The sequence below is a fragment of the Macaca mulatta genome, chromosome 9 (genome assembly GCF_049350105.2).
Source record: "Macaca mulatta isolate MMU2019108-1 chromosome 9, T2T-MMU8v2.0, whole genome shotgun sequence".
NCBI classification, from domain to species: Eukaryota; Metazoa; Chordata; class Mammalia; order Primates; family Cercopithecidae; genus Macaca; species Macaca mulatta.
In genome coordinates, this window is record NC_133414.1 from 145741586 (window position 1) to 145756492 (window position 14907).

At 40.8% G+C, this 14907-nt stretch overlaps 1 pseudogene; it reads left to right on the top strand.

Annotated features, from left to right (window-relative positions):
- The first annotated feature begins 12106 nt into the window (after positions 1-12106).
- On the top strand, positions 12107-12155 carry LOC114675451 (U7 small nuclear RNA; annotated as a pseudogene).
- The last annotated feature ends 2752 nt before the right edge of the window (positions 12156-14907 follow it).

Below are 14907 nucleotides of genomic sequence, written 5' to 3' on the forward strand. Positions count from 1 at the left end.
ACAATTATGAATATCCGTTGGGATTTGAGCATTTATTTATTTGCTTGGGAAAAGCCAATGGGTGCTTACCTCCCAGTCATCAATCTTTGCTGGCGATAGTGTCTGAACTTAACATCTGCATGGCACAATTTCATATGCTTTCTGGTCTTAGTATTTATCACAATGATTATGCTCCTGTAACTGAAGTTTACTGCCCTCAAAAAGCTATCTGTAAAGTGGATTGGACATGGTCAGAAAAAATGAAGACATTTGCTTGGGAAGATTGTATCACATGGAGAGCAGAGGTGATACAATGATTCATATGGAGTTATTGTTGATGGTCCCCTAAAGATGCATTGATGGGGCTCACCTCTCAAACTGTAGGTAATTGTCACCCTACATCTAAACAAAAGGATCAAATAGTGGACACCATAAGAAGTACAGCAAGAGATCCCATTATTTGAGCATATGGTGGTATAGTGGTACCTCATCCACAAATGATATGTTCTGCTGTAGGAGTTAAACATAAGGAGTTGTGGGAAATATTAATGGCACTAAAAAAGATAAAGATTTGGGAAGGGACATATACTAAGCTGACCCAATATAATCCTAATTACATATTAGAATTGAGTCATAATGATTCACTCTGGATACAGAGTTGTGTCCGTCTGCCTTTCCTAATTGTAGTGGGTGATTTAAAACTTGATCTCCCTAATCATCATGTGACTTCTCAAGAATGTAGATTGTTTACTTGTGTGAATTCTTCCTTGTCTAATACTGATCATTCTATTTTCGTGGTAAGAGCCCAAGAAGGAGTATGGATACCTGTAAAGCTTTCCTGTCCTTGGGAATCTTCTCCTCCTGTGCATATTATTACTGAAATTCTTTGGAAGATTTTGAGGTGCTCTTGGTGTTTCATTGCTACTTTAATTTTAATCATTATGGAATTGATTGCTGTCACAGCTACTGCAGCAGTAGCTGGAGTTGCTTTGCATTCTACAGTACAAACAGCAGACTATGTAAATAATTGGCAGAAAAATTCTACTCTGCTGTGGAATTCCCAAACTAACATCGACCAGAAACTAGCTGATCAAGTTAATGATCAGCTAATCAAGTCCAACAAACTGTAATGTGGCTAGGAGATCGTGTAGTTAATTTAGAATATAGAATGCAGTTACAATGTGATTGGAATACCCCTGATTTTTGCATTACTCCTCATCTGTATAATGAAACAGAGCATGAATGGGAAAAAGATAAGAGACATTTAAAAGGTCATACTGAAAATTTATCTTTGGATATTGCAAAACTGAAGGAACAAGTATTTCAAGACTCGCAGGCACATGTGACACTAATGTCAGGAACTGAAGTGCTTGAAGGAGATGTAGATGGATTAGCAGCTATTAACCCATTAAAATGGATCAAGACACTTAGAGGCTCTGTTATTTCAATGATGATTGTGCTTTTAATCTGTGTTGTCTTGTCTTTATATAGTCTGTAGATGCAGAAGCCACCTCTGGAGGGAAAGCCACCGCCAAGAACAAGCAATGATACCTATGGTGGTTTTGCAAAAAAGAAAAGGGAGACATGTAGGTAGAAGAGCTGAGGCAGGACTGGCTTGTCTGTCATAATGTAAAAGAGTCTTGGAAGATGTCTGGGGTCCAGGGTCTGAAACCCCTTGTGGCCTTTGGAACACCAAGTTCTGTGCCAAAGGGTGGAAGACTGCCCTGCAGCACCACAATCTAAGCCCAGGGCATACAACCCCTTGTGGCTTGGATGGACTCCAGGGGTCAGGCCATAAAACCCCTCGTGGCCTCTGGAGTGTGCGCCAACTTGCTGGCTCCTTGCTGCTTGCACTCCCAGGCTCATAAACATGTTCTCCATTATTTCAGGTAGCAGAGCATATTACATACGTGTCAAATAAAATGCTAAACTGTCACAGCTATGCTTGATGCACCACTCCCTTTCTACCCCCTTGTCCTCATGTCCTCACCTGTTTACCCCCACGTCTGCACGTCCTCACCACCTGCTTCTTTGATCACCAATAAATAGTGTGGGCTCCCAGAGCCCGGGGACTTCACAGCTTCCATACTAGCATTGGACCCCTGGACCCACCTTATGCATTCTTAACCTGTCTTTTCTCATTCCTTTGACTCTGCCAGACTTTGTAGCCCCCACAGCCTGGTATTGGGTCTGATAACTCCAACAGAAGGTCTAGTTTAAATTTAAGAGGTGTCACTGTACATACAGGAATAATTGATTCTGATTATACCAGAGAAATTCAATTAGTTATTAGTTCCTCAACTCCGTGGTCTGCTTCACCAGGAGAAAGAATTGATCAGTTATTACTACTACCTTATGCAAAGCTAGGAAGTAGTACAGTAAGAAGAACAGGAAGCTTTGGTAGTATGGATCCAGCAGGAAAGGCTGTCTATTGAGTTAATCAACTGTCTGACAAAAGACCTATTTTTACAGTAACCATTCAAGGTAAAGACTTTGAAGGATTAGCGGATACTAGAGCTGATGTCTTTATTATTGTTTAAATCAATGGCCCCAACAGTGGCCCAAAGAAGAGGCTTCAGTGGGTATTGTTGGTGTAGTGACTGTCTCAGAAGTTTTTCAAAGTTCTTTAATTTTGCCATGCCAAGGGCCAGATGGCCAGGAAGGGACAATTCAACCTATTATTACTCCTATTCCTGTCAATCTATGGGGTAGAGACTGATTACGACAATATGGTGCTGAAATATCTATTTCTATGGATCAGTATAGTAATAACAGTAAACAAATGAGAAAAATGGGATACCTCCCAGGAAAGGGACTAGGGAAAAAAATGAAAATGGCCAACCAGAATCTTTAGAATTAAAAGGGCAAAGATCAAATTGGATTAGGGTATCATTTTTAGGAGTGGCCATTGCTGATCCTCTGGCTCCCATTCCTCTTGTTTGGTTAACTGCCAAATGAGTTTGGGTGGAGCAATGGCCGCTGAAACAGGAAACACTGGAGGCTTTAAAAGAATTGGTGCAGGATCAATTGCAAAAGGGACACATAGAGCCTATTTTATCTCATTGGAATTCTGTGTTTGTTATTAAGGAAAAATCAGGTAAATGGAGAATGTTAACAGATTTAAGGGCTGTTAATGCTGTTAATTCAACCCATGGTCACGCTACACCCAGGACTGCCCTCTCCAACTATCATTCCTAGATACTGCCTTCTCATAGTGATAGATTTAAAAGATTGCTTCTTTACCATTCCTTTACCTACCCAAGATTATGAAAAATTTGCTTTTACCATTCCTGCCATAAATAACAAAGAACCAGCAGAGAGATACCATTGGAAAGTGTTACCACAAGGCATGTTAAATAGCCCAACTATTTGTCAAACTTATGTCAGAAAAGCTATTATGCTAGAGAACAATTTTAAAAATGCTGTATTATCCATGACATGGATGATATTTTATGTGCAGCTGAAACTAGGGAGGAATTAATGCTGCACTACAAACGGAAAAGGCTGTGACTGCAGCAGGATTAATCATAGCCCCTGATAAATCCAAACTTCTACTCCTTTTCAATATTTAGGAGTGAAAGTAGAACAAAGTTATATGAAGCCTCAAAACGTTCACATTCGAAGAGATAGTTTTAAAACTTTAAATCACTTTCAAAAGTTATTAGGAGACTTTAGTTGGATTCATCCAACTTTAGGCATTCCTACCTATGTAAGGTCTCATCTTTTTTCTTCCTTACAAGGTGATTCTAACTTAAACAGTAAATGCTCTCTGACCAAAGAGGCTTTAGAGGAACTTCAATTTATTGAAGAAAAAATTCAGCAAGCACAATTGAAACGAATTGACCCTATGCAGCCATTACAGTTTTTAGTTTTTCCTACTAAACATCTACAGGAGTTTTATTGTTCAACAGAATGATCTGGTTGAGTGGCGCTTTCTACCTCACAATACAACTAAAAGGCTCACCCTGTACTTAGATCAAATTGCTGTACTTGTAGGACAAGCAAGGCTGCACACAACAAAATTAATGGGATATGATCCAAATCAAATTATAGTTCCATTAAACAAACGATAAATTGAGCAAACATATTAATTCCCAGGAATGGCAAGTTAATTTGGCTGGTTTTATTGGCATTCTTGATAATCATTATCCTACATCTGAAATCTTCCAGTTTCTAAAATGGGCATCATGGATATTGCCTTCCATTACTCAAAAAGCCCCTATTGAAGGGGTCATTACTGCCTTTACTGGTGGGTCTAGTAATGGATAAGTCTCATTTGCAGGACCTCAACAGCAAGTTTTTCAAACTGACTTGACTTCCACTCAGAGGGCTGAGCTTATGGCTGTAATTACAGTATTGAAATCTTTTAAACAGTCAGTTAATAATGTTTCTGATTCAGCTTATATGGTGGAAGCCACACAAAACGTTGTGTGCTTTAATTCACAATGTAACTGATGAACAGCTTAATATTTTATTTCATTTTTTAAAACAAACAGTGAAAGACATTTGCCTTTCTATATTACTCATATAAGGGCACATACTAACCTCCCTGGCCCTTTAACTAAGCTTAATGAAAGGGCAGATGCACTGGTTTCTGCAGCTTTTGATGATGCACAAACATTCCATTATTTAACACATCTTAATGCTGCAGGTCTGAGAAAAATATATAATTTGTCATGGAAACAGGCTAAGGAAATTGTACAACATTGCTCTGCCTGTCAAGTTTTACATCTACCACATCAAGGAGCAGGAGTTAACCCTAGAGGCTTATCTCCAAATTCCGTCTGGCAGATGGATGTAACATATGCTTCTGCCTTTGGAAAATTGTCCTTTGTTCATGTTTCAGTAGATACTTATTCACATTTTATCTGGGCCACATATCAAATGAGAGGCTAAAGCTCATGTTTAAAGACATCTTTTATCTTGCTTTGCAGTTGTGAGAATCCCAGAAAAAATCAAAACTGATAATGGCCCAGGGTATTGCAGCAAAGCCATGGCTATGTTTTTATAACAGTGAAATATTATTCACACTACAGGTATTTGTAAATCTCACAAGGTCAAGCAGTAGTTAAAAGAGCTAATCATATCTTAAAAACTCAAATACAAAAACAAAAGGGGGAAATCAGGAATGTAAAACACTGCATATGCTATTGCACTCAGCTTTATTAACATTAAATTTTTTTAATTTACAAAAAGATCAACCCATGATTGCAGCTGAACAACATCTGACAGAATAAAAGGAAAATAAAAACGCTGGATGAGATACATGGTGGATGGATGCATATACAAAAACCTGGGAAAAAGTAAAAATAATTACGTGGGGAAGAGGATTTGCTTGTGTCTCTTCAGGTGACAATCAGTTACCTGTGTGGGTGCCCACCAGACATCTGAAGATCTATCATGAGCCACACCAGGAAGAGAGGACTCTGGGAAGAGCCAGAGCTCCCTATACGAGTGATGGTGCAAATGAACATCTCAGAGACAAAGGAAAAGACTAAAACTCGCATATCCTCCAACATGGGGACAAATCAAGAAACTGGTGCAGATGGCAGAGGACACCCTCAGAATACAGAACAAACAAAAAACAGTAACTTAAAGGGGTCCATGCTGGCAGTCCTCTCTTTGGGAGACCTTTTGTATTCAAAGTTGTGTCCAGCCACCTTTTATGTTAGCAATAGGAAATGTTACTCTTGACATAAATACCCATTCTATCACATGCCCTGAATGTCACTTGTTCACTTGCATTAACTCAACCTTTGATGAGAATCAAACTATCTTGTTAATTAGTGACAGAGAAAAAGTTTGGATACTTGTGTCTCTAAGTAGATCATGGGAGGCATCACCATCTACTCATATTGTAAGTGAGATCCTTTAAAAATTCCTATCCCATTCAAAAAGATTCATAGTTACTCTTATATTTGCTACAATTGGCCTCATTGCTGTTACCACTACTGCTGTAGTAGCGGGTGTGGCTTTACACTCATCTGTGCAAACTGTTGAATTTGTTGATAAATGGCAAAATAATTATATGAAATTGTGGAACTCTCAAGACCAAATAGATCAAAAGATAGTCAAATTAATGATCTCTGTCAGACAGTAATTTCGCTGGGAGATCACATCCTAAGTTTAGAAACTAGAATTCAAATGCAATGTGATTGGAATACATCCGATTTTTGCATTACTCCTCATAGTTACAATGAGACAGAAAAGCAATGGGAAAGAATTAAATGTCATCTAGAGGGCAGAGAGGAAAATCTCACCTTCAATATTGTAAAACTGAAGAGCAGGTTTTTGAAGCCTCTCAGGCTCACTTAGCCCTGCTCCCTGGAACTGATATTTTACACAAGGCAGCCAATGGGTTGTCTGCAATCAATCCTCTTAAATGGATTAAGACCATTGGAAACTCTACACTTGTAAACTTTGTTCTAATAATTATGTGCTTGTGCTGTCTCCTTTTAGTCTGCAGATGTGGAAGCCACCTCTGGACAGAAAGCACCTGCTGAGAACAAGCAATGATAGCTGTTGCGGTTTTGCAAAAAAGAAAAGGGAGGCATGTTGGTAGAAGAGCTGAAGCAGGACTAGCTTGTCTGTCGTAATGTAAAAGAGTCTTGGAACATGTCCCGGTTCCAGGGTCTAAACCCCCTCGTGGTCTTTGGAACACCAAACTCTGTGCCAAAGGGTGGAAGGCTGCCCTGCAGCACCACAATCTAAGCTCAGGGCATAAAACCACTCGTGGCTTTGATGGGATCCACAGCTTAGGCCTTAAAATCCCTTGTAGCCTTCAGAATGTGCACCAACTTGCTGGCTCCTTGCTGCTTGCTCTCCCAGGATCGTAAATTGATTGTGTCTTGAATTGCAAGAACATGTTCTCCATTATCTCAAGTAGCAGAGCATGTTCCATATACTTCAAAGAAAATGCAAAACTGTCACAGCCACACTTGATGCACCGCTACTTTTCTACCCCCATATCCGCAGGTCCTCACCACCTGCTTCTTTGTTTGATCACCAATAAATAGTGTGGGCTCCCTGACCTCAGGGCCTTCACTGCCTCCATACTAGCATTGGCCTGCAGGATCCACATTATGCACTGTTAACCTGTCTTTTCTCATTCCTTTGACTCTTCTGGACTGTGTAGCCCCCTATGGCCTTGTGTTGGGTCTGATCACCCCAGCAGATGGCTTCACCAGATATAGGATTGAGGGATGACAGATCTTTTCTTTCAGCAGAAAAACTGTTGTTTCTCATTCACTTCTGCAGCAGAGCTGTCCAGCATCCACATGTCCCCTCCACCAGGGCCTGATGATGCTGATTACCCCACCCATTCCAGTGGCAGAGCCACCATGTGCCTGCATGCCCCATTCCCCTTTGTGCTCAAGGATGGACTGGCCCACCCAGCAGCTTCTGCCCCAAGGAAAGCCATGCCATATCCCCCCAAAACACCAACAATCTAAGCCACTCAGGCGTTTGTAGACACTGCTGACATTAAACACAGTAGAAGTCTTACAGAGACTACACTACAGTGCCCACTCAGAACCAAAGCCAAAACACCCTATCCAACCAACATTATAGGATACATCTGCAGGAAAAAGTCCCTATGAAAACTACTCTATAAGAAAGCAACCATTCTGTGAAATGTGCAGACACCAATGTGGAACATGAAAAGATACCCAAAACTGTAAGGAAACATGACACCTTCAAGGGAACACAATTCTCTAGTAGCAGACCCCTAAAAAAAGAAAATCTATAAAATGCCTGAAAAGTAATTCAAAATAATGACCTTACAGAAATTCAGCAAGAAACAAGGCAATATAGAGAAACAGTTCAACAAAACCAGAAAAACAATTCCTAATATGAAGGAGAAATTCAACAAAGAGATGTCATAAAATGAACAAAACAAAAGTCTCATAACTGAAGAATTCAATTAACAGAAATACAATCAAGAACTTCCACAATAGACTAGACTGAGCATCAGAAATAATTCCTGACCTTGAAGAAGACAGATCTTTTGAAATAAACTTTTCAGACGAAACAACATGAATTTGAAAAAAGCCTATGGAACTTATGGGACAAGATTATGCTAACAAATATTCACTTTATGGACGGTCAAGAAGATGAAGACATGGAAAAAGTGATAGAAAACCCATTTATTGAAATAATAACTGAAAACTTCTCAAGTCTGGGGAGTGATATGAACATCCAGATCCAAGAAGCTCAAATATCTCCAAATAGATTCAATATAAAAAGGTTATCTCCAAGGCACAGTATAGTCAGATTATCAGAAGTCAAAGAGAAATAGAAACTTCCAGAAACAGCCAAAGTGTTGAGTAATATATAAAGGAATGTCAGTAAGACTAACAGTAGATTTTTCATCAGAAACTTTGCAGGCCAGGAGAGAATGGGATGCTACATTCAAAGTGCTAAAGGAAAAAAACCTGGCTGGCAAGAATATTATAGCCAGCAAATCTATCCTTCAGAAATGAAGGAGAAATAGTCTTTTCTAGACAAGCAAACATTGAGGGAATTCATCATCACTAGCTCAGCCCTACAAGAAATGCTTAAGAGAGTCCTACATCTAGAAGTGAAAGGATGTTAACCACCATGATAAAAACTCACAAAAGAATGAAAATCACTAGGAAATAAGATACACAAATGAGAATGAGAAAGAAATCAAATCTTATCACTACAAAAACCCACCACACTGCAAAGATAATAAGAGAGGAAGAAAGGAAAAAAGGATATGCAAAATGATAACAAAACAATTAACAAAATGACTTGAGTAAGTTTACACTTATCAATAAAAACCTTGAATGTGAACAGTTTAAATTCCCTGATTAAAAGATCTAGAATGGCTGAATGGATTAAAAAAACAAGACTCAACTATATGCTGACTATAAGAAACTCACTATACCTTGGAAGACATATGTGGATGGAAAGTAAAGTATGAAAAAATATGTTATTTGCAAATGAAAAAAAATGAACAGGAGAACCTGTATTTATGACAGATAAAGCAGACTTTAAGACAAAATAATTAAAAGAGACTAGGTGTTTAAATAATGGCAAAAGGCTCAACTCAGCAAGAGGATATAGCAGTTGTAAATATAGATGCTCCCAACACCAGAGAACCCAGATATATAAAGCTAATATTGTTTGAGCTAACAGGAGAGCTAGATCCCAATATAGTAACTGTTTGGGATTTCAGTACCCCACTCTCAGCATTGGACAGACAGTGGAGACAGAAAATCAATAAATAAACATTGGACTTAAACTGTACTATAGACCAAATGGACCTAACAAAAATTTATAGAACGTTTTATCCAGCAGCTGCAGAACACACATTCTTCTCATCAGCACATAAAACATTCTCCAGGATAGGCCCTATGATGTGTCACAAAACAAGTCTCCATAACTTTTTAAAAATAAAAATCATATCAAGTGTCTTCTCAGACCACAGTGAAACTAGAAAACAGCACCAAGAATAACTTTTGAAACTAAAAAAACACCTGGAAATTAACACGCTCCTGAATGACCATGAAGTCAATAAAGAAATTAAGAAGAAAATTAAAAAAATTTCTTGAAAGAAATGAAAATAAAAAACATACCAAAACCTATAGGATACAGCAAAAGCTGTACTCAGAAGGAAGTTTATGGCAACAAACATCTACAACAAGAAAGAGAAATATTTCAAATAAACAATCTAACATTGTACCTTGGCCGGGCGCGGTGGCTCACGCCTGTAATCCCAGCACTTTGGGAGGCCGAGGCGGGCGGATCACAAGGTCAGGAGATCGAGACCACGGTGAAACCACGTCTCTACTAAAAATACAAAAAATTAGCCGGGCGCGGTGGCGGGCGCCTGTAGTCCCAGCTACTCAGGAGGCTGAGGCAGGAGAATGGCGTAAACCCAGGAGGCGGAGCTTGCAGTGAGCCGAGATCACGCCACTGCACTCCAGCCTGGGTGACAGAGCGAGACTCCGTCTCAAAAAACAAAACAAAACAAAACAAAAAAAAAAGAAAAGCCTGTTGAGCTCTTGGGGAAAAGACATAAAGTATCAGCAAGAGGTCCTGCAATTATTAGAGGCAGTGTGGAAGCCCCAAAAGGTGGCAGTCATGCACTGCAGAGGACACCAGTGAGCTTCCACCTCGATTGCATTGGGGAAGTCCCAAGCTGACTCAGAGACTCTAAAAGCAGTATCCACCCCCTACCGGGCATCAGTCACAGCCTCCCTGCTCCCTCAGGCACCTGACCTTGTACCTACTTATTCCAAAGAAGAGAAGGACTTTCTCCAGGCAAAGGGAGGGCAGGTGATAGAAAAGGGATGGATCTGGTTATCGGACGGAAGAATAGCTGTGCCGCAGCTGCTAGGAGCCGCAGTCATACTGACTGTGCATAAGACCACCCACCTAGGCCAAGAGTCACTTGAAAAGTTGTTGGGCTGGTACTTCTACATCTCACATCTGTCAACCCTTTCCAAAATGGTGGCACAGCAGTGTGTCATCTGCCAGCAGCACAATGCTAGGCAGTGTCCAACAGTGCTGCCCAGCACACAAGCTTATGGAGCAGCCTTCTTCGAAGATCTCCGAGTAGACTTCACTGAGATGCCCAAATGTGGAGGTAACAAGTATTTGCTAGTTCTAGTGTGTACATACTCTGGGTGGGTGGAGACCTATCCAACACGGACTGAGAAAGCTCATGAAGTAACCTGTGTGCTTCTCTGAGATCTCATCCCTGGGTTTGGACTGCCTTTCTGAATTGGCTCAGACAATGGGCCAGTGTTTGTGGCTGACTTGGTACAGAAGACAGCAAAGGTATTGAGGATCACATGGAAACTACATACTGCTTACCGACCACAGAGTTCCAGAAAGGTGGAGTGGATGAATCGGACTATCAAAAATAGTTTAGGGAAAGTGTGTCAACAAACAGGATTAAAGTGGGTACAAGCTCTCCCTATGGTATTGTTTGAGATTAGATGTACACCTTCTAAAAGAACAGGATATTCCCCTTATGAAATATTATATCATAGGCACCCTGCCATACTACGGCGACTCCCAGACACTCCTCGAGAGCTAGGTGAAATTGAGTTACAGTGACAGCTACAGGCTTTAAGGAAAATTACACAATTTCAGCCTGGGTAAATGAGAGATGCCCCTTTAGTTTATTATCTCAAGTTCACCCTTTCTCCTCAGGAGATCAGGTGTGGATCAAGCATTGGAATGTAGCCTCCTTGTGGCCACAGTGGAAAGGATCTGAGAGTGTTGTCTTGACCACTCCCACAGCTGTAAAGGTAGGGGGAATCCCAGCATGGATCCACCACAACCACGTAAAACCTGCAGCACCTGAGACCTAGGAGGCAAGACTAAACCCGGACAACACCTGCAAAGTGACTCTGAAGAAGATGACAAGCCCTGCTCCAGTCACCCTCAGAAGCTGACTGGTCCATACATGGCTGAAGCATGAGGATAGTTAGAGACACGACAAAGCTGGCACATGTGCCCATGCATGTTTGGCATGGGTTTGATCCTGGATCCCTTTTTGGAAAATGGTTTCCAGCTCTAGGAGGATTTAAAACTCTTTTAATAGAAATGATAAAAGTGTTAGGAACCTGCATGTTGCTCCCCTGTATGTTACCCATATTTCTCCAGTTACTAAGAGGCTTCATTACCACCTTAGTTCATAAAAAAGCAGTATCCACCAGCTGTCTGACAGGAGGACCTGGGTAGTGAAGATGAGAGTGGGAACTCCCTAGTGAGTAAGGTTCTCAAAGCGGGGAATGAGGAGAGAGGCCATTTCTCCTACTGTCTCCTGTCTCTGAAAAGAAGGAGAAGCTGAAAAACCTGAGGCTAAAGATTAACCCCTCACTGTAACCACATGTGCTCTTAATCTATCACGACCCTTTCATGTGGACCCCTTAGAGTTGTAAGCCCTTAAAGGGGCCAGGAACTCTTTCTTTGGAGAGCTCCGTTCTTAAGATGCAAGTCTGTTGATGATCCCAGCTGAATAAAGCCTCTTCCTTCTTTAATCTGTTGTCTGAGGAGTTTTGTCTGTGGCTCGTCCTGTTACAAGGGCACTGAAGGAAAACACTGCCAACCAAGAATTCTGTATCCAGAAAATATGTTTTCAAAAAGAGAGAAGTATTACAGCTCTTTAGAATTTGTCTAGCAGGTTTTCTGGTACCCTCCAGCATTAATTAATTAGTTAAAATTTAAAACATAGCCTTTTGGCTAAGATCAAATGTCAAAAAGAAAGAAATTAAGACATTCTCAGATAAACAAAACCGAGAGAATTAATAAGTTTGTCTTAAGGAATACTAAAGGAAGTCTCTTGGACCAAAGTCAATGAACACTAGTAACTCAAATCCACATTATACACAGAATTAAAGTAAGTGCAAAAACTTTTTAGTAGGTATAAAATGAAACCTACAAATAATAAAAAGAGAATTGGCATAATTTTTCCTTCTCAATGGGGTTTAAAATATGGAAGCTGCCTTTGTAGGGTGAATTTGGGACTCTCAGTTTTCAAAACTTCACCCACTTCAATGTTGTTTGCATTTGTTAAAAGGAGATATTTTACTTTCCCAATTAAAATTATTTTTCTAATCTTTATAAACCATTATTTAATTCCAATAAATCTTCTCTATATTGCTTTACTAGTGAGTTCTGTTAAAATTTTGAAGCACAGATAATTCCCCTACAGTATAAAGTATCCCCAGGCACAGAGAAGACAGGAGTTTTGCAATGGTTTCTAGAATACTGCAGTTTTTGTGTGAGAATCTAATATGACACCAAAACTATAGCCTGATTTTATTTGTGGGTATAGATGCAAAATTACTAAAAATACTATTAACAAGTTGAATCCTTAGAGTGTTAAAACTATCACTCCATGAAGGAGTTGGTTGTGATGTGGAACTATGAGGTACTTTTATGATATAAATGTTTATGGTAATTTTATGGTACATTGTGAGACAGTGTTTTCATCTAGCATCATACTAGCAGGTCTACAGAGAAAAATCACGGAATTCTCTCAATCAAAAAGACATTTCACTAACCCAACTCTCATCCCTAATAAACACTGTTATCTAGAGAAAGAAGAAAAGTGTCCCAATAGAGTCACTTCTTTGCCACACCCAGCCAACAGCAGCAGTGACAGAAGCCTGAAGAACTCCCTGCCACAGGCACAGGCACTCTGTCGTCCTGATTATTTAACCTTGGCACAGGCACACGCACTCTGTCATCCTGATTATTTAACCTTTTCCTAGAGTATCCTGCCAATTGGATAGATGCAAAACAAATAAAAGCACTGGCTTCTGAAAAGTACACAGAAATGTCATTATTTTCAAACAACATGTTCCTGTATTTAAAATTTGATGTTGGTTGGACATCTAACAGTATTATGGCCAGAGGACTCAGACCACAGCTGCATCCCTGTGAGGCACAGACTCTCCAGGGCACGCGGGTCCCACGTGGGATGTGCACACTCAGGTAAGCTGCACAGATGAGGCTATCCTCAGCCCAGGGGAGCCAGAGGCCTGCTCTGAGTCTCCACGCTGATGCTTCCTGTTCTCACTCCACCAAAGCCAAGGCTCAATTTCAGTCTGTGGGGAGCTGACTCTGCCCCTCTCAAACACTAGGAGAAGGAATCAGTAAGCAAGGAAACTTGTGGACCCCAATGGCTGTCTGTCTCGGCCAGGCCTGGCTGGGCCCACAACAGGAGAACAGAGTGCAGGGGTCTGGACAGCTCAGTTTTTACCCAGGGAATTGTCCCTGCCACCTCACACTGGCCACTAGAAATGAAAGACAGAAGGAGGGGATGTGCTAACCCACCCATGAGCCAGTTGAGTCTACATTGTCAGTTCTCATCTCGAGGGGTACAAAAAACCAGAGAGAAGCAAAGGCCCCTGAAGCTTCTAACAGAGGCCAATGCCCCTCCTTGGTTCAGGAGAGGTGCAGCGTTAGGTGCAGCACAACAAATGACTTGCTCATGTGGCTAACAAATTGTCAAGAGAAAAACTGGGTTACAATGCAATATATAGTATGGAGTCTCATTTTTGTATAAATACAAGTATAGAATGGCATAACTCAAAATCCACAAGTCATTTGGTTGGATTGTAAATGACTTTTATTTTCTTCATTTCTCATCATATTTTCTATTATACATATTCGTTGCTTATATAAAACTACAAAATTGCAACCTATGAATTAAGAACTTCTAGGCCGGGCACAGTGGCTCACGCCTGTAATCTCAGCACTTTGGGAGGCCGAGGGGGGTGGATCATGAGGTCAGGAAATGGAGACCATCCTGGCTAACATGGTGAAACCCCGTGTCTACTAAAAACTACAAAAAAAAATTAGCTGGGCATGGTGTCAGGTGCCTGTAGTCCCAGCTACTCGGGAGGCTGAAGCAGGAGAATGGCGTGAACCCAGGAGGTGGAGGTTACAGTGAGTCAAATTCGCGCCACTGCACTCCAGCCTGGGAGACAGAGTGAAGAGAGAGACTCCATCTCAAAAAAACACAAAAAAACCAAAAAAAATCTATATATTGCCAGTTAGAAGACAGAATGAAAAACATTCTCTTCATTCTAACCACACACACAAAAAAGCTCCACAAATTACCTACAGACTACCTTCATAGAAGGTGGAAGAGGGCCTGTATGAAGAAAATAATAAATACATGAAAGAAGAAACTAGTCAATGTTGAGCTCTACTGTGTCCCGGGATCAACAAAGACAAGATATCTTTAAAACCATCTTCCAGGCAGGGCGCGGTGGCTCAAGCCTGTAATCCCAGCACTTTGGGAGGCCGAGACGGGCGGATCACGAGGTCAGGAGATCGAGACCATCCTGGCTGACACGGTGAAACCCCGTCTCTACTTTAAAAAATACAAAAAACTAGCCGGGCGAGGTGGCAGCGCCTGTAGTCCCAGCTACTCGGGAG